The 25,919-nt window shown below is 28.6% G+C and overlaps 1 long non-coding RNA gene across 3 annotated transcripts; it reads right to left on the reverse strand.

Annotated features, from left to right (window-relative positions):
* Window positions 1-16,988: 16,988 nt before the first annotated feature.
* On the reverse strand, window positions 16,989-23,000 carry LOC119611539. 3 transcript variants are annotated; one of them, XR_005232080.1, is made up of 4 exons: window positions 22,797-23,000; window positions 22,367-22,639; window positions 17,889-18,217; window positions 16,989-17,445 (listed from the first exon to the last, which is right to left on the reverse strand). It is a non-coding gene; the product is annotated as an uncharacterized LOC119611539 (long non-coding RNA). The 3 variants fall into 3 exon arrangements; XR_005232078.1 differs by having other exon boundaries at window positions 21,117-22,639; XR_005232079.1 differs by lacking the exon at window positions 22,367-22,639.
* Between the last annotated feature and the right edge of the window lie 2,919 nt (window positions 23,001-25,919).

Genomic DNA, 25,919 nt, shown 5'->3' on the forward strand with positions numbered 1-25,919 from the left:
TCTAAATCAAATCAAAAGCATATTTTTTTACAAATTTATTTTACATTTAACATGTTGGTTGTTGGTCTGGTGTCACAGGATTTATCATTCAACTAAAAATGCAAACAATATTAAACTAAACTAAACGAAATGGAACGTAACGAGTTTAAACGAAAGCAATTCAAAATGAACGTTTTAAAATGTTGTATAAACGTTAGTTACTTGTTGTGTCGCCCAATTTTTTCAATACAATTTACTTTTGATGGACAAAACGGTTAGCCAGCAATAAGCCCAGCAATGCTGGAGGATTATTCTCTAATCAGAGATTTAAAGAACAAAAATTTGTAACTTGTTACTTGTTAGTTAACCAAGAGACAGTTGGGTAATTAGTAAAGACCAAGCTAAGCATAAACCTGCTATAACTCTTTACAAGGAGTAAGTTATCTTACTAATTTCTTACTATATAAGTTTAATACTTCAATTTAAGATATTTAAAAGCCGTTTGTTACTTCTTAGTTTACCAATCGACAGTTGGGTAGCTAGTATACTGCAATCTAACGATAAACAAGCTCTAACTGTTTACAAAAGGGCAAGTTTTCTTACAAATATCTTACATTACAAGACTAATGCTTCAACTTGCAACCTTTCAAAGTCCCTTGTTACTTCCTAGTTTACCAAGAGACATTTGGGTAGCTAGTAAACAGCAATCAAACCATCAATATCCACTAACTGTTTATAAATAGTAAGTTACTTCAGTAATTTCTTAATTTATAAGACTAATACTTCAACTTGTGATCGTTCAAAGCCCCTGGCTACTTCTTTGTTTACCAAGAGACAGTTGGGTAGCCAATACAAATAAAACAAACCTTTTAAAAAAACTCCCACTGGCTCCTAAGAGCTGACTATTTCCATTGTTTCTTATATAAATACTAGACTTATATTCAAATGTTAAAATAAAGTAACTTGCTTCTCCTTACTTTACCAAGAGACAGTTGGGTAGCTAGTAAATACTAATCACACCATAAACATGTTGTAATTGTTTACAAAGGGCAAGCTACCACACTAATTTCTTAATTTATAAGACTAATACTTCAACTTGTGATCGTTCAAAGACCCTGGCTACTTCTTAGTTTACCAAAAGACAATTGCGTAGCCAATAGAAATGAAAAAAGCTTTGAAAAAGCTCCCACTAGCTACCAAGAGTTGGTTATTACAATAGTCTGCTATATATATACTAAATTTATATTCAAAGCTTTAAATAAACAAACTTGTTCCTCCTTAGATTACCAAAAGACAGTTGGGTAGCTAGTAATCACCAATTACACCATTAACATGTTGTAATTGTTTACAAGGAGAATGTTTTCTCACTAATTTCTTATATTATAAGACTAATACTTTAACTAGTGATCTTTTAAAGTCCCTGCTAACTTCTTAGTTTACCAAGAGACAGTTGGGTAGCCAATAACCATAAACATGCTAAAATTGTTTACAAGGAGAAAGTTATCTCACTCATTTCTTAAATTACAAGACTAATACTTCAACTTGTAATCGTTCAAAGTCCCTAGTTACTTCTTAGTTTACCAAGAGACAGTTGGGTAGCCAATACAAATGAAACAAAGCTTAAGAAACTTCTTCTTAGAGTTATATAAATACTAGATTTGTACTTAAATCTTAAAATTAAATCAATTACTCCTCCTTAGTTTACCAAGAGACAGTTCGGTAGTTAACCGAAGTAAAGCAAAGTTTGGAAATGCTACCATAGACTACCAAAATTCTTCAAAATTATATTTTCCTACTTAAATACTTCATCTTTTGTTTTCCAAAACTCCTTATTTCTCCCAAAAATTTGTTCCCCCTTTCTAATTTAGTTTCCAATTTTATTGTCACTCACTGTCTCCAAAAAAAAAAAAAAGTTTAAATATCTAACAAATGTTGGCATTCACATTGTAAATATACTTCATGTTCTCTTCCCACGTACTATCAATCATATGAAAAAAACATAAAAATATACTTTTAATTTCCTTTAGTGTACTACGAGTACTACATTTTTTTTTTGGAACAATTTTTAATAAAAAGCAAAATGTATGTAAAGAATTGAGAATGGGAGGAAAAAACAAGCTGAATTGTATGAAAGCAAAAAGAGGCCAATAGGAAACTTTATAAGTTTTATTATAGCAAAGAAACTTAGAATGAAAATTTACTCTAAAAAGGAGTATTAGAAAGGCATTTTACTATAACAAAGTGTTTTAGCAAGATCATTTGTTATAGCAAAGTGACTTAGCCAGTATGATTAAATTATAGTTTCTTAAAAAACTACTACTTTACTATAGCAAAGTGTCATAGAAAGACAATTTACTATAGTAATGTTCCTTACAAAGTCATTTTAATATTGTAAAGTGTCTTAATAAGGTACATTACTATTGTAAAGTGTCTTACGATTCATTATAAATAATTTAAAGAAAGCTCTTGACTCTTGCATATGTCTTAGTACTATAGTTTACTATGGTAAAATATCATAGAAAGATAAAGTACTCTTGCAAAATATCTAAGAAAGATTCCACACTATAGAGCTTTATGGAAAAACACTTTACTAAACCAAACTATTTCAAAAAAGTAGTTTACCATAGCTATATTAACATCTTTATAACAAATTGCTTTAAGGAAAAGAAATTTACTATAGAAAACTAAAGAAAAATTCTCATAAACAGTCACTTTACTATAGCAAAATCTCTCTAAGAGACTATTTACTATTGCAAAATGCTTTAGGAAAGCACTTTACTATAGTAAACTATCTTTGGAAAGTTATTTATTATATACGATCCTAGGAAGGTACTTTACTATAGCAAAATTACTTAAGAGAACAGATTACTATAGCAAAGTAACTTTAAAAGATAATTTGCTCTTGCAAACAGGAATTGAAATTTGACTTCAAAATACAATTTACTATTGTAAAGTGACCTTGCAAAGAGTTTTACTATATCAAATTGTCTTAGATATTTACTTCATTATAGCAAACTAAAATAGACTGACACTTAACCATAGTAAATTATTTGATTAAGTCACTTTCTTATAACAATGTTTCTAAGGAATATAATTTACTATGGCAAAGTGTCTTGGGCAAATTATTTGCTCTAGTAAAGTGTCTTAGTAAGTTTCTTCACTATAGAATATAATAAAAACCAAATTTACTATAGCAAATTGCCTTAGTTTACAGTTTACCATTGCAAACTGTCTTAAGAAAATTTTTTGGATTAAAAAGTCATGAGAACACCATTTACTATAGCAAGGCTTGAAAAAAAGGCCCTTTACTATAGCAAATAATTGCAGAAAGTTACTTTAAATTAGAGAAATATTGTAAATATAGTTTACTATAGCTAAATAACATAGAAAAACTTTCCTACTGATGCATTTTATAGATTTCTTTTATATTATTCACTTCTAACTACAAAAAAATTTTATATATCTGTATAAAAATCAAAATCAACTACAATAACAATAACAACAACAGCAAAACACTGAAAATAATATTTTAAGAAATATAAATGGAAAACAAACATGTGTTTTTTTTAATAACTTTTTTATTATTATTATTTACAAAACAAAAACGTTAAAACACGAGTAGGAAGTGTGTTTTTTTCTAAATCAAAAATATATTCGATACAAAAACGAAAAAAAAAAGAATCTTCTTAGTTGTTGGTGTTATTAAGTGTATATTGTTCATAAAAGTAGAAAAAAATCCTTTGGCATATTACCAAACATGTAACAAAAATAAAAAACCAGCAACATAGCACAACAAGGAATGAACGAATGAATGAATGACTGAGTGACTGACTGTTTAAATTATAGTCTTAGAGAAACACTCACTCACACATAAATACTCATACATACTTTGTTATTGTATACACTCATAGAAAGCATCTGTCAAATGGCACTAAATGGTCTGTCAGTTATTTTTGAATAATACATAACAACGTGTCAGTGTAACAAATCACAAGATAGAGGGGCTAAGGGATGGTGTATATTTGTATTTGTTTAGACAGTGCCGAGAGAGGGGTGAATATATTCAAAAAGCAATATTTGTTTTAGGCAAATTTTATTGCTAGCTAAATAAAGAAAAATAAACATAATTAACAAATCAAAAAAGGACACAATTTATAAAGTACTTTTATATTAAAAAAAGGTTTCTGCAAAAGAACAGATTTGAAAAGTACTTTTTTATTTAAAAGTTTCCTCCTTTTCTTTTTCATAAAGTACTTTAATGTTAAGTAACAAACATCTTAATCAAAGCTTGATAACAATTTGACATATGTGTCGTATGATAGATTTTGAATTTTTATAAATATTACGTATACGCCACATATGTTCATTTGTATTCATTTGCATTAAGCATCTTAATCAAAGCTTGATAACAATTTGTCATATGTGTCGTATGATAGATTTTGAATTTTTATAAATATTAAGTATACGCCACATATGATAATTTGTATTCATATGTATTAAGCAAAATATTGGGAAAAATTAAAATTTTTCCTATTCTGTGAGAAAAATCTAACACTATCATCGTTTATTATTGCAAATTTACTATAGCAAAGCATTTTAAAAATACTATTCCTCATACAAACTATTTAGGCAAACATTTTACTATGTCAATTGATCTAAAGGGGATATTTTGCTATAGCAAAGTATTTCAGAAAGCCTGTTTGCAATATAGGGTGTTATAAAACCACTTTACTATAGCAAATAGTGTTTCAAAAACACTTTACTATAGTAAAGTATTAAAAGAACATACTTTACTATACCAAAGTGTCTTAGGGGTATAATTTACTATAGCAAAGTATATCAGGAAGTCTGTTCAAAATTAAGAGCGATAGAAAAACATTTTGCTATAGCGGATTATCTCAAGAAAACACTTTACTATAGCAAAGTATTTGATAACAACTTTTTATTTTTTAATGCCTTAAAAAATCTCTTTGCAATAACAAAACAATAAAAAAAACACTACTAAAGAAAAGTAGGTACAATATACTATAGCAAAGTAGCAAATAAGGACACTTTACTACAGCAAAATACCTTAGGAAGATAATTTACTATTGCAAAGTATTTCAAAACAACTTTTTATATTTCAGTGTCTTAGAAAATCACTTTGCAATAGCAAATTGTTTTAGAAAAACACCACTATAGCAAAGTAGCAACAATATAGTAAAAGATGACACTTTACTACACCAAAATACCTTAGGAAGACAATTTACTATTGCAAAGTATTTCAGAACAAATATGTATACATCAATGTCTTAGAAAATCACTTTGCAATAGTAAATTGCTTTAGAAAACGACTTTTCTATAGCAAAGTAGCTTAGTAAAACAATTTACTATAGAAATGTATCACATTAAGCCACTTTACTAAACCAAAAGGATCTTTGAAAGATACTTTACTGTAACAAGAAGTCTTCGGAAGATAAATTAATATATAAAGTATATTAGGAAGTCAATTTACAACTGTTAAGGGTCGTAGTAAAGCAGTTCGCTATAGCAAAGTGTCTTTGGAAGTCTGTTCAAATGATAGTGTATTAGAAAAACATTTTACTATAGCAAAAAATCTTAGCAAGACAATTTACTATTGCAAAGTGTATTAGGAAAACAACTTTCTATAGAAATAGATTTAGGGATGACTATTTACTATTGGAGTTCTCTGGAAATCACTTTACTATAGCAACATGTCTTAGTAAAACTTTAGAAAAGTATTTGATAAGGAAAATTTCCTCTAACAATATACTTTACTATAGCAAAGTGCCTTAGGAAGACAATTTACTATAGTAAAGTATCTTACGAAGTCATTTTAATATTGCAAAGTGCGTTAGTAAAGTACTTTACTATTGTAAAGCGTCTTAGTACGATAGTTTATTATGGTAAAGTATCATCGAAAGAGAATTTACTCTTGCAAAATATCTAATGAAGGTTTTTCACTATAGAGTATGGATAAACACTTTACTAAACCAAAATATTTCAAAAAAACACTTTACCATAGCTACGTTAACATCTCTATAACAAATTGTTTTAAAGAAAAGAAATTTACTATAGAAAACTCAAGAAGAATTCTTACACATAATTACTTTACTATAGCAAAATCTCTTTAAAAGACTATTTACTATTGCAAATTGCCTAAGGAGAGCACTTATATAAAGTACATGTTAGGAAGACAGTTTACTATAGCAAATATTCATAAGACGACAATTTACAATAGTAAAGTATTTTAAAAAGACCGTTTAAATAAAGTTTACATTATATTGTATCAGAAAACCACTTTACTATAGCAAATTGTCTCAGTAAAACACTTTACTACAGCAAAATGCTTTATTAAGATACTTTACTAGTGTAAAGATTCAACTGAAGTCTATATACTATAGTAAAGTTTCAAATAAAGTCACTTTACTTTACCAAAGTATCATATAGCTTTACTATATCTCTTCGAAATAACAAATTGTCTCAGAAAGGTAATTTACTATAGCAAAAAATCTTAGAAAGGCAACTTACTATAGCAACGAGTGTCTTGCCAATATACCAGAAGTCACTTTACTAGGTTTCTTAGAAAGATAATTTACTAATGCAAAGTATCTTAGCAGAACTGTTTTGTATATTGTTTTGCAGAGAGGCACTTTACTATGGCAAAATGTTTAAGAAAGGTTTTTTTTTACTATAGCAAAATTACTTAGGAGGTTAATTTACTATAGCAAAGTCTAGGAAAATCTGTTAACTACAGCTAAAAACATTTTTTCTATAGGAAAGAGTCTTAGAAATTCAATATACTATAGTTTCTTACAAATTACTATAGCAAATTATTTAAGGAAGTATCTTTACTATAGCAAAGTGACTTAGGAGAAAATTTTGCTATACTATTTACTATACAACTTACTATAGTAAAGTAAATCAGATGGACTGTTTTGATTAAAATTTCCTAATTATGAAAATTCTTCAGAAGACTTATATCATTCTCAAAACAAATTTTCGAAATAAATTACTTGCAATTACTTTAAAACCACATAAACCTTTTCTCTTAAACCTAAAATCACTTCGATAAGATCATCTTTCAAGCCACCCTCACCCTCACCACCTTGTTTTTTTCCTAGGTGTATTTTTTTATATACATAAATAAAGATGTAAATACATCAATATAAACATTGAAGCAGTATATTTACTTTTTTCTAAATACTTTCTATTTATACGCAAATAGTTTTACTAATATTTCTTGATTTTTTCCCTTTCAATAATGCTGATAGCAAATAGAAAATAAAGAGAAAAAACTATACAACAAACTGATTTCTATCTAATATCTTACCTACTTAACAATAAAACACATACTCAATAATATACTTAGCTACTACTACAGATACTTTATAATACAACTATTACTAGGACCCTTTTTCTCTTTAGCTCCCTTTTCCTCAGCTACTTCAATGCTATAGATTTCTATTCAGCTTTTGTTCTCCGCTCATTCTTCGTGCAATTCAATAATAATATAAAAGAAAATTTTATAAAAAAGCTAAATCTTTCAAAAAAAAAGTTTATAAATCTATAGAGGAAAACAAAGCAGGACTAACTAGAAGAGGTAGCAGGAGTTGTTAGCTAGCTAAAGGAGAAAAAAGGATTACAATCGCTAACTTTTTATACCACTCAATACTTATACAATACAATTTTACCACTTGTGCCAGCACACTAAGTATTTACTCCTACTACTATAGTAAAAATACTATACTAGTAAAAACCTCAAGTATTTGTATTAATATGTTCTAGGTATGCAGGTTAATGTGTATGTGTAGTGGTACAATATTGTGATTTATTAATAATACACATGTATATTCACATTTATATTCATACATATTTATGTATTTATACAACTACAATACGTATGAATATTAAGTCAACAGAAATATATTAAAGCGTACACATGTTCGTATCGTGTGCCAAAAAAAAAAAACAACAATAAAATTGTATGAATATTCTTGTAGTTGTTTTTTCTCGGAAAAAAACTTTTTCTTTTTATAAATAAATTGATATATTTGCAAGTTTTCCGTTTTGTTTAAAGTTACCCACTGTGTTGTTTGTTGGTTTAAGTTCAGCAATTCTTTCGATTTTTGGCTGTGCTCTATGACGTCTACTGAACATTGATTGAGTATACGTGCTGTGTGGAACCTTCTCTCTTTCTCTATTTATGGTTTTTTGTGTTTCTGTTATTTGAAATGTCAAAGACATTTGTTGTATACATTTTCATATACAAACATATAATATGAACAAGTCAATTGCACAATGGGAAGAACGTCTTAAACAAGGACACACTTTTTATAGTAAAGTGTCTTTTTAAGACACTTTGCTAGAGTATAGAAAATATCTCACTAAAAGAGAAAATTTTTCTTTAACACGCAATATCACTCTTTAAGACACACTTTTCTATAGAAAATATTTTTCTTAAAGAGACACTTTTTCTATTGACAATGTTTTTCTTAAAGAGACACTTTTCCTATAGAAAATGTCTCTCTTAAAGAGACACTTTTTCTATAGAAAATGTCTCTTTTAAGGAGACACTTTTTCTATAGAAAATGTCTCTTTTAAGGAGACACTTTTTCTATAGAAAATGTCTCTCTTAAAGAGACACTTTTTCTATAGAAAATGTCTCTCTTAAAGAGACACTTTTTCTATAGAAAATGTCTCTCTTAAAGAGACACTTTTTCTATAGAAAATGTCTCTCTTAAAGAGACACTTTTTCTATAGAAAATGTCTCTCTTAAAGAGACACTTTTCTATAGAAAATGCCTCTCTTAAAGAGACACTTTTTCTATAGAAAATGTCTCTCTTAAAGAGACACTTTTTCTATAGAAAATGTCTCTCTTAAAGAGACACTTTTTCTATAGAAAATGTCTCTCTTAAAGAGAAACTTTTTCTATAGAAAATGTCTCTCTTAAAGAGACACTTCTTCTATAGAAAATGTCTCTCTTAAAGAGACACTTCTTCTATAGAAAATGTCTCTCTTAAAGAGACACTTTTTCTTTAGAAAATGTCTCTCTTAAAGAGACACTTTTTCTATAGAAAATGTCTCTCTTAAAGAGACACTTTTTCTATAGAAAATGTCTCTCTTAAAGAGACACTTTTTCTATAGAAAATGTCTCTCTTAAAGAGACACTTTTTCTATAGAAAATGTCTCTCTTAAAGAGACACTTTTTCTATAGAAAATGTCTCTCTTAAAGAGACACTTTTTCTATAGAAAATGTCTCTCTTAAAGAAACACTTTGTCTACAGAAAATGTCTCTCTTAAAGAGACGCTTTACAAATAGAAAGTTTTACACAAAAAGAGACTTTTATTTAGAAAATTTTTTATAGAAAAATGTTCTCTGAAAGAGACATTTTTTCTATAGAAAATTTCACTCTGAAAGAACACTTTTCTATAGAAATTTTCTCTCTACATAAAGTTTCTCTTAAAGAAACCCTTCTACTATGGTAAATATCTCTCTAATAGAGGTACGTACGTACGTCTTCTTTAGAAAATGTGTCTCTAAATTTGTTTTCCTATTTAACCCTTTTCATCCCATAGTCCTTAAGCCTGTAATATTCATCCTTTCTTTTCAATTTTATATTCCTTTTTTTTTTGTTTGTGTGTGTTTTTTTTTTCATTCCAGTTACAATTTTTGTCTAGGTAAGCTTTTGTTGTTGCTGTTGTTATTATTATTGTATCAGTAGGATTTTCTGCTATTATAAAAATATCAAAATGTATTTGTGTGTAAGTATGTCTGTGTGTGTGTGTCTTTTCTTTTATGGTGATTTGTATAGACCATCATGCCATATTGTATTTAAGTTACCGTGACATGTCATTAGTTTTTCTATCAAACTTTGAGTTTTTTTAGTTTGTATCTTGTTTCGCTCCTACTGCTTTTTCATAACTTTTTCAGGTTGTGTTGTTGTTGTTGCTACTACTTTTTCTTCCCGTTAAAAATGATAAAATAAATAAAGTTCTACAACAGTTTTAGGAAAGTATATTTAAAGTTTATTTGCCTTGATGACTGGCTGGTCGGTTGGTTGGTTGGTTAGCTGGCTGGCTGGTTGACTGCCTGCCTGGCACTCTGTCTGTTTGCGTTCCTGTTGTTTTGTAAGAAATGTAAGAAAGGAATGGTAAGAGTTGTGTTCTGGTTAAAATTATATGGTGTTCAAAATAGGTGTGTCTTTAAATTATGTTATATTATGTTGTTGTTGTTGTCGTTTCTATTATTCTTGTTGTTATTGTTGTTTGGTTATTATTTGACAATAAAAGAAAATAAGTCTGTGTCTATGTTTACTGTGTTAAAATATCATTATAAAAGTGTGTATCTGAAAAAATATATATAAAAAATATAAATATGTGTAAGTTTTTCATAAGGATTTGGCATGTCTGTGCGTGTGTTTATGTCAATAAATATTGTTGTTATAGGTCGTTGTAACTGTTGTAGCCTGATTTCATTTCTTATTTTTTTTTTCAATTTGTGTCTGTTCATACTTTAGTTACATTTAGAATATGACACCAGCACAAAATGTCTAAAGTTTGAAGTATAAAACTTGAAATAAAAGTGGTGGGAGGAGGTAAAGTTTTAAACAACTTTAACAATAACACAACAAAACAGGACTCTTCCTTTCCGAAAAGTATTATGTGTTTAAAAAGCACAACAGAAATATTAAAAGAAAATAAGGTCGCATATTAAACCTATTAGTTTTGGGACAATTTATTTCAAGTCTTGTAATCCTTGTAATTTGTATTTACTACTGCAAGCATTTTTGATTTTTCTCTTTTAAGGTCAATCTTTTAAGTATTTGTACGTGTATATAAAAAACTTATCTTTCCTCTAGTGATATATGTATTTTCTGTAAATTCTCTATAGAGTTTACAATAGCATAGAGATTGCTTAAATAAATTTGTATTTATGAAAGTGTGCAGATATTCAGGCGTAAATAAATAGCGAGATTTTTCCTAAATTCCTCATGTGTTTGTTCACCTAAAGTACATATAACAGTCAGAGCGAATGTATGCACATGAACCTAGAAAAAATCTAAAGTGTAAAACTAAAATATTGCAATGTGAACATTTAGGGAGATCCCCAAAAACATTTTAAATTCCTATATAGAAAAACTCTGTATAAGATCGACACCGTTTCTATAGAAAAACTCCTATTATATGCACACATTTTCCATATAAAAACTCTCTCTCTAAAAGCGAAACTTTTTCAATAGAAAAACTCTCACTAAAAGATACACTTTTTCTAATGAAATCTCTCTCTAAAAGACACCTTTTTTCTATAGAAAACCCCACTCTCAAAGAGACACTTTTTCTAAGGAAAAACTCACTAAAAGAGACACTTTTTCTAAAGAAAATCTCTCTCTTTTAGAGACACTTTTTCTATAGAAAAACTCTCTCTAAAAGAGGCACTTTTTCTATAGAAAAACTCTCTCTAAAAGAGACATTTTTTCTATAGATAAACTCTCTCTAAAAGAGACACTTTTTCTATAGAAAAACTCTATCCAAAAGAGACACTTTTTCTATAGAAAAACTCTCTCTAAATGAGACACTTCTATAGAAAAACTTTCTCCAGAAGAGACACTTTTTCTATAAAAAAACTCTTTCTAAAAGAGACACTTTTTTATAGTGCAACTCTCTATAAAAGAGACACATTTTTTACAGAAAAACTTTCCTTAAAAGACACACTTTTCTCATAGAAAAACTTTCTATAAAAGACACACTTTTTCTGAAGAAAAAATCTCTCTAAAAGAGACACTTTTTCTATAGAAAGAGACACTTTTTCTCTAGAGTCATAATTTTTCTTTTTCTCTAAAAGAGGTAATCTCTAGAAAAACTGTCTCTAAAAGAGACACTTTTTCTATAGAAAAACTCCCCCTAAAAGAGACACTTTTTCTATAGAAAAATTCTCCCTAAAAGAGACACTTTTTCTATAGAAAAACTCTCTCCAAAAGAGACACTTTTTCTATAGAAAAACTCTCTCCAAAAGAGACACTTTTTCTATAGAAAAACTCTCTCCAAAAGAGACACTTTTTCTGTAGAAAAACTCTCTCTACAAGATACATTTTTTCTATACAAACACTCTCCCTAAAATATACAGTTTTTCTGTAAGACCGTTTTCCTAAAGAAAACTCTCTGCAAACAAGACACCTTTTCTATAGAAAAACTCTCACTACAAGAGACACTTTTCTATACAAAAACTCTCCCTAAAAGAGACACTTTTTGTATACAAACACGTCTCTCTAAGAGACAATTTTTATATAGAAAAACTCTCCTCTAAGACCAAACTTTAGCAATTACTAACAAACAAAAAAAAAAAAAATAAAACTAAATTAATTAACTTTAAAGGTCAAGGTTTTTACACTCACATTGCTAATCCAATTAAACATTCCACATAAATAAAGCTCTCCTAATACCGCTCCTGCCTAATCTTCTTTTTTTTCGCCATTTACTTATTAAGTATGCAAACATTTGATTTTATTTTCATAACTCTGTGTGGAAATTTAACTAACAGTAGTAGCAGCATATAGTTAAAATGAAATAAATAAAACTTTTCTATTATTTTAAGTTTTATTTTTGCGCTATTTGAATGAACAAAAATCTAGCAAAAAAAATCCCTTATTTTGGTACAATGCACACACAAACATACATAAATTTACACAAACATTGTTGACTCAATAACCGTCATAATAATGAGTCTCTAGGAGTAAAAAAACGAAAAAGTTGAAAAACAAGAGAGGAGAAAAAAAACTGAAAAAGTAAATTTAATTTTTTTCTTTTTGGAAAATAATTTACTACAACTAACGCAATTGGAATAAATTCCCACGCCAATTGGTGAAAATAAACGTAATGGATGGAAAATATATCAGAAGTGTGGCATTCGGTGGTGTGGAATCATATACATATGTCATTTTTTCTCTTTTAGAGAGAAGTTACCCTTTAGAGAGAGAGTTTTTCTAAAGAAAAGGTGTCTTTTTTAGATAGATATTTTATAAAGAAAAAGTGTTTTTTTAGAGAGACATTTTCTACAGAAAAGGGTCTCTTTAAGAGAGATATATTCTATTGAAAAAGGGTCTCTTTAAGAGAGATATTTTCAATAGACAAAGTGTCTCCTTAAGAGAGGCATTTTCTACAGAAAAAGTATCTCTTTAAGAGAGATGTTTTCCATAGAAAAAGTGTCTCTTTTAGTGAGACGTTTTCTATAGAAAAACTGTCTCTTTTAGGGAGACATTTGCTATAGAAAAGTGTCCCTTTAAGAGAGTCATTTTCTATAGAAAAAGTGTCCCTTTAAGAGAGTCATTTTCTATAGAAAAAGTGTATCTTTAAGAGATACATTTTCTATAGAAAAATTGTCCCTTTAAGAGAGACATTTTCTATAGGAAGACGTTTATATAGAAAAAGTGCCTCTTTTTCGACGTTTTGTATAGAAAAAGTGTCTCTTTTAGAGAGACATTTTCTATAGAAAAAAAGTATCTTTTAGAGATATGTGTTTTTAGAAAAGTGTCTCTTTTAGAGAGAGAAATTAGAAGAGAAATTTCCTATTGAAAAAGTGTTATTTTTAAAAAGACATTTACTATAGAAAAAAGTGTCTCTTTTAGAGAGACATATTCTATAGAAAAGTGTTTCCTTTAGAGATACGTTTTCTATAGAAAAGATGTCTTCTTAGAGATACGTTTTCTATAGAAAAGCTGTCTCCTTTAGAGGGACGTTTTCTATGGAAAAGATGTCACCTTTAGAGAGACGTTTTCTACAGAAAAAGGGTCTCTTTTAGAGAGATACTTTTTAACAAATAAATATCTCTTTTATAGATTTTTTTCTATAGAGAAACATTGCTTCTTTAGGAGAGAAAATTCCTATTAAAAAGGTATGTCTTTTTAGAAAAACATTTCCTATAGAAAGTGTTTCATTTAGAAAGACATTATCTATTAAGTTACAAACGGTTTATTAAACTAATTTTTTATCCCTTTCGCCTATGATGGTGAAGGGTATGAAAAGTACTTAAATTTGAAAACAAAATGAATGAAACCCAGAAATAATTGCTCAAATAAAAACTAAGTAAAAAAGGGTGAAAGAGGAAATAGAGAAATATATTTGGAATGTTTGTATTTGGTATGTAAAAACATTCTTTTAACCTAAAATTTTCTCAAAGAGTTATCGATTAAATAAAAATTTAGTTTTTACTTGTGAAAGGGAAAAATATTTAATATTTATTTAACAGGAAAAAAATTTCAATAAAAATAGTACTTAGAAAAGTGGTTTATAAAAAAGTTTTTAAAATATATTTAAAAGAAATTTTGTCTTTAATGTTTTGAACAAACTTTTTTTTCATCTTTTTTGGCTTTAATTAAAGGTTTGCTAAAGTGGCCATTAGTAAAACTACTTAAGCAAATAATAGTTAAGATATTTTTAGGCGATTTATAATAATAGCCTAAGCATTAGTTTAGCAGTTTATTCTTTAGCTGCATTTTATTTTTGGGCATGAAACCAATAAAGATAAGAGTTTAGTTGCTATAATTAATAAAATTTCATTTATAAAATATAATTTCTTTAAATACCCCAGATTTTTTTATGGCAACTTTACTAATCTTTAGCTTTTTATTACTTAATGAAAAAACAAAAGAAATTAAGTAAATTAAAATTATTAAAATAAAGTTTTTATGTCAGAAATTTCTGTTTCAAATTAATATTTTTGGCCTGATACATTTATAGCTTTTAATTTCTTCATAATTTAACGTTTATTTTTACAATTACTTATTACTGTTTTGCTTTAAAGAAGAAAAACAGAACTTTTTAAATAAAGCAAAGAACCTTAAATGTCAACTTGCGTCAGAGGGGAGCCAACAACAAAAAACAACATTTTAAGCTGGCGCCTTAAATACTAAAATGACTGCTAAATATAGCAATTTCCAAACATATTTAATTTGATTTATTGGAGAAGCTGTATTACAACAAATCACATAAACTGTTTTATTGACTCTAAGACAAGAACCCTTACTACTGTAGGAAATTAAACAGATTTAACGATAATTTTCGTTTGTAGTCAAGAAATAAATATTTTATTTGCTACTAAATTTGAAAAAAAAAAAACTTCCCATTAGCATCCGCTAATCAATTTGTATAACAAATTATGTAGAAATTGACATATGTGACGTATACTTAATATTTAATACATTGTAATAAAAAAATATTAAGTATACGCTGTGACGTAGTTCGGTTTGTTATAAGGCCCAGCTTTTCTGAGATTTCTCTTTGCAGAGAGGTTTTCTATGGAAAAATTGTCTGATTTCTATACAAAAGTGTCCCTTTTAGAGAGTCGTTTTCTATAGAAAAAAGTCTCTTTTAAAGAGACGTTTTCTATAGAAAAAGTGTCTCTTTTAGAGAGACGTTTTCTATAGGAAAAGTGTTCCTTTTAGAGAGACATTTTTCATAAAGAAATTGTCTCTTTTAGAGAGAAGTTTTACGTTTTCTATAGAAAAAGTGTCTCTTTTAGAGAGACGTTTTCTATAGAAAAAGTGTCTCTTTTAGAGAGACGTTTTCTATAGAAAAAGTGTCTCTTTTAGAGAGACGTTTTCTATAGAAAAAGTGTCTCTTTTAGAGAGACGTTTTCTATAGAAAAAGTGTCTCTTTTAGAGAGACGTTTTCTATAGAAAAAGTGTCTCTTTTAGAGAGACGTTTTCTATAGAAAAAGTGTCTCTTTTAGAGAGACGTTTTCTATAGAAAAAGTGTCTCTTTTAGAGAGAAGTTTTCTATAGAAAAAGCGTCTCTTTTAGAGAGACGTTTTCTATAGAAAAAGTGTCTCTTTTAGAGAGACGTTTTCTATAGAAAAAGTGTCTCTTTTAGAGAGACGTTTTCTATAGAAAAAGTGTCTCTTTTAGAGAGACATTTTCTATAGAAAAAGTGTCTCTTTTAGAGAGACGTTTTCTATAGAAAAAGTGTCTCTTTTAGAGAGACGTTTTCTATAGAAAAAGTGTCTCTTTTAGAGAGACGTTTTCTATGGAAAAAGTGTCTCTTTTAGAGAGACTTTTTCTATAGAAAAAGTGTGTCTTTTAGAGAGACGTTTTCTGTAGAAAAAGTGTCTCTTTTAGAGATACGTTTTCCATAGAAAAGGTGTCTCTTTTAGAGATACGTTTTCTATAGAAAAGGTGTCTCTTTTAGAGATACGTTTTCTATAGAAAAAGTGTCTCTTTTAGAGATACGTTTTCCATAGAAAAAGTGTCTCTTTTAGAGAGACGTTTTCTATAGAAAAGGTGTCTCTTTTAGCAAGACGTTTTCTATAGAAAAAGTGTCACTTTTAGAGAGACGTTTTCTACCGAAAAAGTGTGTCTTTTAGAGAGACGTTTTCTACCGAAAAAGTGTGTCTTTTAGAGAGACGTTTTCTACAGAAAAAGTGTGTCTTTTAGAAAGACGTTTTTTTAGAAAAAGGTGGCCTTTTTTTATTGAAGAAGTGTGTCTTTTAGAGAAACGTTTTTATTGAAAAAGTGTGTGTTTTAGAGAGTGTTTTCTATAGAAAAATCGTCTATTTTAGGGACAGTTTTTTTTATTGAAAAAAGTGTCTCCTTTAGAGAGCCGTTTTCTATAGAAAGTGTCTCTTGTAGAGAAAGATTTTCCATAGGAAAAGTGTCTCTTGTAGAGAAAGATTTTCCATAGGAAAAGTGTCTCTTGTAGAGAGAGGGAAAAATTTGGGATTAAATATTATTTTCTAAATCTTTGTTAAAACGATTAAATAATTACGTTTAGTTATGATTTATTTAAAACAAAATTTAAACTTTTATTTTTAAAATTTCCTAAAAAAATTCCTTATCATTTACATTTACCATTAAGTTATAATGCTAAAATATTTATAACAAAACAAGAATTTAAAATACAAAAAAAAAGTATTGAGTATTCTTTTATGTACTCACCTGTTTTAAATATTAAGGATACATTAAAATGTTTTTTGTTGTTTTAGCTGCTTTCAAGCTGATTAAAATATTTATGATGATAATGATGTTTGTTTATTTTTTTGTTAAGTAGTTAGTTAAATAAAAATTTAAAATACATTTAAAAACTGTTAAGTCTGGTATTTATTATAACTTTTTTTAATATTAAAACTATTTTTTGCTGGCTTAACTAATTCTTTATTATGGTATTTTTATTTAGTTATATTTTTTTGTTATTAGCGTAGTGTTTGTTTTATACTGCAGCGTTTATACTTTCTTTATAATTATTTTAATTTTGTTTTAATTTGAGGTTTATTATAATTTTCATATTTTTTTTCCTTTTGTTATGTTTCCTTATGATATTATTTTAACATTTTTTTTTATATTATTTTTAATTTCAATTGCAGAGTAGTTGTTGAATGAACACAACAACAAAATAATAATAAAATTTGCGTTTTCTTTTTTTCGTTAGTTTAACAGGATATACGTTCATGTTTTAGCACATAACTGTAATAAACATCTAACAAACAAACATACAATATATAAGTTTGTATGTCTATGAGTATAGAAATGTGTGAGTGTGTGTGTTGGTATGTGTATAAAAAAGTAGCATGCTTCCTTTTTAGTGCATGCTTGTTAAAAAACAAACATACTTTTTAATACACAGACTTTTAAATGTTAAGGTATATGTGTGTATATGTGTGTTTTCTGGTTTGCATGTGTTCAAAAAGGGAAAAATGCAACATGCAGGCTAGGATATTTAATAAAATAACCCCAAACATTCTCTCACACATATAAACGAAAATACCGTTACATTATAATTTTATACTTTAGACAATTATAAAAACAGAAAAAACGTTACATATTAAGTCTGCATGTATGTAGTATGTTCTCCCCTTATTAAACTTTTACTCACACATATACATTTTTTTAACTTTTACACACATACATTCCTACACTCACTTATTTGAAATGTTTTTTTTTTCCTTGTATTTTTTTAACTTCCTTCCATTTTAACCAGAGAAAGAGAAAGATACGTTTCCTTATTTCATTTACATTGAATCAAAAAACAATTTTTTTTATTGTCGTTGTGTGTTTTTTTATGTTCATTTTTTTCATTCTTCTTTTTTTGATTCCGTTACATTAAGAGAATTTTTATTGTTACAATTTATTTGGAGACTTTGACAACGTGTTTTCCTTACTACATTTTTTTCTACTTTTTGTTTAGAATTTAGTTGTAAAACTTGTATGACTACTACGTTTACAAGTATATGTATGTGTGTGTGTGTTACCTAAATTAATAAAAACAACAACAATTATTATAATAAAATAATAATATGTACTAAACAAAATTACGTTACGTGGTAACTTTTAGCAATGGTTTGTCAATTTTTTTTTCTGCTATTTGGGGGAATTTTTGGAAGAGTGGAGGCTAGAGTACTAGGAGGAAACCAAATTATCTGTTTTTCTTAAAGGAATGAGTTGCAAAAAGAAGCATAAATGCAACAAGATAGAAATTTATATATTTTAAAGCAAATATAGTTGTTATTGGTTTTGTGGACGTTAACATCTAACAAAAGTAGTTCAGGAATCATCAAAGGAAAGTCTGTTAATTGTCTGTTAAAGAAAGTCTTTATAGTTGTGTAGAGAGTTTTGACACTTTGGCTTTTAACATTAGCAGTGCTTCCAAATTTGGCAAATTTAAAAAATAGTTGTAACAGAAAGCCATGAACTACTGCTGGATCATTAGCTTCACATACAGACACAACCTTTCCTTAAGCATGTCAAGGGAGACATTCCTATATAGTTTCGTTTAGTTCTGAAATATGATTGTGCTTCGCTTTCCCAAGAGTTGAAATTCAAGGAAATAGAAGTTAGAGACGTAAAATTTATTCCCATCTGAAGAGCAAAAGGAGATATTCTTCGCAGAACATAATTTATATAACCATCTTATTAACCTGATGAAAGCTACAGGAAGTCAAGTCAGATCACGTTTCGTTGCATTCCCCAGACCTAAATGAATCATAGAATGGCGAACATCTCTTAATGAGATTGGGAAACATTATATAGAAGGGTTTTATTGATATTCGTGCCATCAACAGATACCAAATAATACAATTGATGATTTTTTTGCGGAAACTGTAAGCTGACTACCAAATTAAGAGACCGGTTTGTTAGCATACCAACTCTCCAGTTGTAAGCACTCGATTTTGGATAGTTTCCACTAAGGTAAACTACCCAGGTAGTCAATTAAGGCTTCCTGCAGAATAGTGAATACTATGTGGCCATGTAAAGCCTTTCTAGAGGTAAGTTAAGGAATGCATTTGCAGTAGTTACTAATCACTGGCCTTATGGGCTTCATGTCAGGATATTAAATCTTTCAAGAAACGACTTCTTCGGAAGCGGAAGAGGAAGAATAGGATACCAACCACTTTCTCTATTACTGCGTGATCATAGCTAAACACCATAGGCAACCATTTTCCTCAAGACCAAATGGATTTATCCAAGATGAACTTCCAAAGATAAACTCCTTTATCCATGTGATATTCCTACGTGGATAGGACCTCCAGAGTGTACTAATATGCTGATCTTTTCTGCCTAAAGTTATCTTAAAGGAAGGACCTTCAATCAGTAATGATTAACATACATATCTGGCCATGGAATGACTACGAAACTCCAAGCAAGTGTTACAATACGCTACTTCCGAGTTCGTGATTACGTTCTAAATTCAAAACTGAATATTTTTTTAATAGCTTCTGATTCCTCTTTTCCCACCACTCTAGAAAAGTTTAGGCCTTCAACTCTCAGCTCCAATTTAGTTATAAAGTCAATTATGCCAGCAAGAATATCAATCACTTTACATACATATGAATGTTATACTTAAAGATTTCCCAATTCCCAAGACTGACACAGCGAGAAGCCTTCAGCGAACAATAAGTATAATTAAAGTGCTCATCTTTCCTTGGAGTATCTCCCAAGCTCCAAGCAAGTGCTGCAATATGTAACATCTACTCTGTGGTTATGATCTAAATGCACCAAAAAGTATGATTAACGTGCTCATCTGTCCTTGGAGTATCTCCTAAGCTCCAAGCAAGTGCTGCAATTCGTAACATCTAGTCTGTGGTTATGATCTAAATGTACCAAAAAAACAAAACCGTAAACATTTCTAAAAAGCTTCTGATTCCTGTATTCCAATCTCTCTAGAAAAGTCCAGCTCCAGTTTAGTCAAAAAATTAATTCCAATGTACCTACTCTATGGGCAAGTGAAAATTTACCTGAAGAATACCAAGCCGTTCAACGCAACGAGGTCGGAATTAAAACCATGGGCCAAAGTGTCCCATACGGTCGCTTGGAATAATGACCAGAATCTTAAAGATCCTATGGGTGACCCTAGCAGAAAGATGATGAGAAGTCTCCAAATTCGAGAATAGTAAGATAGGACCGTATTCTGATCAGACTCCTAGGATTACGAATACAACTATACATAATTCTACGAACAGATTCAGGCATTCGACATTCGAGCATGAGGAGATGACATATAAGATCATAGAACACTTCCTTTACCATTGCCAAACTTTCGTCGAAATAAAATCGAACACTTCATCTTATTAGATTCCTGTCCTTTTAGTGATTCCTGCTCCCTTTAGTGGTTCTTGGAATACTATTGTGAAGGATTGCTCTCCACCTTTAAGGATGTGTGTAAGGTATAATATTTAGACATTCCTCGTTAGTTTCCATGAACGAAAGAGTGACTTCGGTAGGTTAGTAGTAAATGTTTTAGTCTGTCGAATTTCCAACAGAGACACTGATAAAGGAGCACTATATGCCCGACGGAGACCTAGGTGAATTTCCTAGGATTTGCTTTAACATATATCCTCCTTTGAAACTAGTGGATGGAATTTAACTCCTAAACTTTTGGGCTTTACTTCCCTTAATTAACTCTACAGGAGCCCCGTATATGTTAACATCCTTGATTTCTGTTAGATTTCTCTTCCTAGGAGAAATTTCTTTCAGAAACTTTAAACAAATCAAACTCTTTCTTAAAAGTTAATTTTCTTTTAAAATTTTAGATTTTAAAACTTTCTTCATTATTTGTTTTAATCATTTTTATTATTGAAAATGCTCTTAGCATTTTAAAATCGTTTTCTTTTATTCCCAATTGGTAAAAATTTTCCTTTCTTTATATTTTACCTTGTTCTTTCATAATTTTTTCATACGTTTTTTATTTCTTCTTCTTCTTATTTTCTTACACACTTAGCACATGTTTTATTATGGCCTGTTCTTTGCTAACTGTTTGCATTTTAAATTTCCCTTGTTAAATTGTGATACATTTTTGTTATTTTTCTTTTGTTGATTTTCTGTGTCGCCTCCACCTCCCATCTCTTTTCCTTAACATTTCTTACACAAACTAAGTTTTAATGCCTTTTTTTTGGTACGTGTTTTGTGTAGTTTACTTTTGCTACTACTATTAAATGCTGCTGTGTAATATTATTGTTGTCATTTGTGTTTTGCGTATAAAAGAGAGTAGACAAAAAAAAACAGAATGTAGAAAATAATAACGGTTTAAAGATGACACCACCATCACCATATTATTATCCTTTTGTTTAATACCACAAACTAGACGACGACGAGGATGAGCAGCAGTTAAAGTGACTGATAGAAATTATTTGAAAAAAACAGCTAGATTATAGAGAACGAGAGAGAGGAGAGAGCAGCAAAGTGAGGGTGTAGAAAGTGAAGTAAAATATGAGAGACTAGCATTTCAAAAAAACATGGTTGCTTTAAAAAGTAGTAGCTTTTGTGGGTGGTGGGAAGGAAGCCTTTTTTCGGAGTTATTTTTATGCTTTTTTGCTTTACATATGGTCTGTCTGGTTTTATGAAAGCTTTCCTTTTTGAAGCCTTTATGTTTTTTCCTTCATTTTTTCATGTGGTGTATTTGTGTTAATTCCTTTTTAAAGGTATTTTATCATTGTTTGCTTATTGTTGTTTTTGCTGCTGTTGTGTTTTAGTATGCTCTCGTTGTAAACGTTGCTTTTTTCGAGTTCTTTTTCTTTCATTTTATTCATTCGTAATTTAACCTTCTGCCCTACTCTTAAGGAATGCGTCATCGATAAGTAAATGTTTTCCCCCAAAACATATAGAAGAATAAAGGAATTTTTTTTTAAAGTCCATCTTTTTAAAAATCTTTGAAATTAAATCAAATTCAAGAAAAATAAATTTTATTACAATAAAATATGTGTTCACCAATTGCTTATAATTCCGTTTAAGTTAACTAATTGTTGTTGTTATTATAATTATTTAAACATTATTTAGTACACACGCACTCTGTCAAGGTTATTTCCTGTTATTTGCCAATGAAATTTTTATGCTTAAAACTAAGTTTTTTAATAAAAATTTCCTTTTTATTAAAGAAAACTTAATAAAACTTAATTTAATTAAACCTTGGGCCAGTAATCGTTATAACCAATTAAATATTAAGTCTAGACTGTGTATCATTTTTCACATTTTTCTATAAATTTCAAAAGTTTTTCATTATAACTTTTTATACTTTATAAATTTTTTATAAATTTATTTAATTTAATGTTATTTCCAACACTTTTATTTTATTATTTCCAAGTTTTTTTTTTCTTTTTAATTTTTTCTTTTTACTCTTTTTCTTTCTATCATGATTTTTTCACATTTTTCCCGAGCTGTCAGTATTGTATACTATGTATCTATATGTATTTCAAAAAAAGGCTTAATATTGAGTTGTCGAAAAAAAAAATTACAAATTCACATTTTTTTTCTCCTTTAGCCTTCATCTCAATAGAAAATTTTCTATTTCATCTTCTAACAGCATTTTAAAACATTTTTATATATTCAATAATTAACCTTTTTATGTTGTTATTTATTTAAAAAATTCTTTAATTTTCCACTTTTTATATTCTGCCATTTTTTCTATATATTTTTTTTTTTTTTCACTCTCACATAAATTTTTCACTGTTTGATTAAGTAGCAAATTTACCGTTGTGGTATTTTTTCTTGTATATTATTCTTTTTTGGTTACAAATTTCAAGTCCTTACGTTAAGGCTCCACGTCTCCAACTACTTGCACAATTGTTAGGAATTGTAAGAAATCTTAATTCGTAATACCGAAAGCTTTTTAGTTGATTTTGAGTTCGGACTTGTGTGTTTTACCGAAGACACGTTTTTATGTTTGACTGTTAGGAGTGTATGGTGTGTTCGTGTGTGTATGTATGCGAGTGTTAATTGAGTGAGAAATTAATAGCGTTAGAGGTATTGAGGTGAAATTGTTAAACAACAATGTGGAAATTGAGTATTACTGTTACAATTATACACTTTAAGAAATAACTGTGAATAATCTAGATTCAGTTTTTAAAACATTGTAACCACAGGGAGAGGGAATCCCACTAGATCTCACCAGCATTCCTTTTACAAGCACTTTCCTCAAGTAATTGAGCTAGCTTTTCTCTAAACATTAATTTCCTCGGCTTCTTGCCCGGCCATCCTTAGATCATGTCATTCATTAAAGCTCTGCATAAACCTGATTAATTCTGTATACCAGTACTTTTCTTATCAATTCATTCCCAACATTTAGTCCTGTACAGCCAGCAACATACTTGTCCCATACATCAGTGGACAACAAATTAACAACAGACAATCGGCTCTCGTTGTACCAATGTGTATCGTTCTCTGATCAAACCCTGTGTCAAAGAAATGACTCTTACAAGTCTAATAACTCCTCCAGTTTATAGTTCTGACATGTATTGGGAGTGTTTGCACATCTTTACCCCAAAATTACAATAAATCCAAGGCGAGGGCGTTTCAGCAAGGTCACATGCTCTGGATATATAAATTTATTCAAAGTATTCTGGAAACTAATCAATTTTGCGTGCAAAAAAAAGCTGTTCTTTTTTGACCCAATCAATTTTGGATTCCCTGTTCTGAAGTCAAGGGTATACCAGAGGAATCGAAAAAATACTAGTTGTTAGGTTTTCCGCGCAAACAAGCTATTCTTTTTTAAGCCAACGGAACATCAAATCCGAAGAAATACGCCTAGGTCTCTATCAGTCCTGTTATGCGCTCCTTTATCAACGCCTCTGCTGGGAATCGAACCTACGGTATAGGTTTCCCTCCATTTGTCTATCCAGATATCAGCTCACAATAGATAGTACCCTCTTGGTACTTCCGAATACAATGCATATATCGTTTTTTAGTGAAAATCGTATTTTTAGTGAAAAATCTTATTTTTAGTGAAAAATCTTATTTTGAGTGAAAAATCTTATATTTAGTGAAAAATCTTATTTTTAGTGAAAAATATTATTTTTAGTGAAAAATATTATTTTTAGTGATAAATCGTATTTTTAGTGATAAATCGTATTTTTAGTGATAAATCGTTTTTTAGTGAAAAATCGTATTTTTAATGAAAAATCGTATTTTTAGTGAAAAATCGTATTTTTAGTGAAAAATCTTATTTTTAGTGAAAAATCTTATTTTTAGTGAAAAATCTTATTTTTATTGAAAAATCGTATTTTTAGTGAAAAATCGTATTTCTAGTGAAAAATCGTATTTCTAGTGAAACATTTTATTTTAGGTGAAAAATCGTATTTTTAGTGAAAAATCGTATTTTTAGTGAAAAACCAAATATTTAGTAAAAAATCGTATTTTTAGTTAACATCGTATTTTAGTAAAAAATTGTATTTTTACTAAAAATTTGAGTTTTTAGTGAAATTTTGGGTTTTTAGTGAAAAATCAGATAAAATTAGAATTTTTTGTGAAAAATTAAAAAATTTTTCACTCAAAAATCAAATTAATAATAATTTTTTTATGAGAAATTTAGGTTTTGCTGAAATATTTAACTTTATTTGTTTATAAATAATTCTTCAAAATTAATTATAAAATAACATTTATGTAAACTCATCCTCATTTTTAATTTAGAAAACAACACTTAAGCAAACTTACCCTTATCTTCAGCATTTCTTTATCTGACGGGCAACATTTTCTTCAAAAGTTATATCAGCCAATCTCCACAATTGTTAAAGTTGTCTTTAAAGATGCACAATAAAACGTCTCTTTTTCACCAAACGCACAAACATTAGTTCATCTTATTATATCTTTTAAGATTTTTTAATTTAATAATATATACATATATTTTTTTATTTTTCAACACTTGTTACTAAATTTCATTACATATTTTTAATCAGCTATTTATAACAATTTCTCTTAAGTTTCAATTAATTTTAAACATTTTTATTCACGCACCTGTTGCTTTAAAACTAGTTTAGCCTAACAGTTTGAAAAGCTTAGCTGTAAAGCTGATCATTTATTTCTATTTTTTAAGCTGTTGTCATCACAATTTTGTTACTCTTCTTTGTATGTATGTAACTTTTATCTAGCAAATTTTTCATCTTAAATTATAACAACTCGCTCTTATTTCATATTTATTTTATTCTTCAACTCTTAAATTTCACTACATTCAACATTTTTTCATTAATTTATTAAAATTTCATTTTATTTTAAATTATTTTACAGAGACACATATTAATTGTCGACATTATTCACGTACCACTGGTTTTAAAACTAGTTTTATATCACAGTTTGAAAAGCCTTACAAAAGCCGCTCTTTTGTTTACCTTTTTTTTATTGCACAACTCATCACATTTTTCTTAATCTTCTGCCTAGCTTTTTTTATTTTGCAAATTTTCGGTATTAAATCATAAATTTCCAATAATATTTCATATACATGTTATTTCTTAAGTATTAAATATCACTTTTTCACTATTTTTATTATTTATTTGTTAATATTTCACATTAATTTTAATAATTTTGCGGAGACACGAAATGTTTGTCGACTTTTTTCGCGTACCGGTGGTTTTTAAACTAGTTTTGCAAACAGTTGCAAAAGCCTTGTTTGAAATGTCATAATGATATGGGAGAGAGAAAAATTGGGCTGCTTTTCAAACTGTAATGTAAACTAGTTTTAAAACCAGTGGC

Source organism: Lucilia sericata, unplaced genomic scaffold (assembly GCF_015586225.1).
Source record: "Lucilia sericata isolate MDLA Ls3-8-SP2 unplaced genomic scaffold, ASM1558622v1 Contig001477F_arrow, whole genome shotgun sequence".
Classification (NCBI taxonomy): domain Eukaryota; kingdom Metazoa; phylum Arthropoda; class Insecta; order Diptera; family Calliphoridae; genus Lucilia; species Lucilia sericata.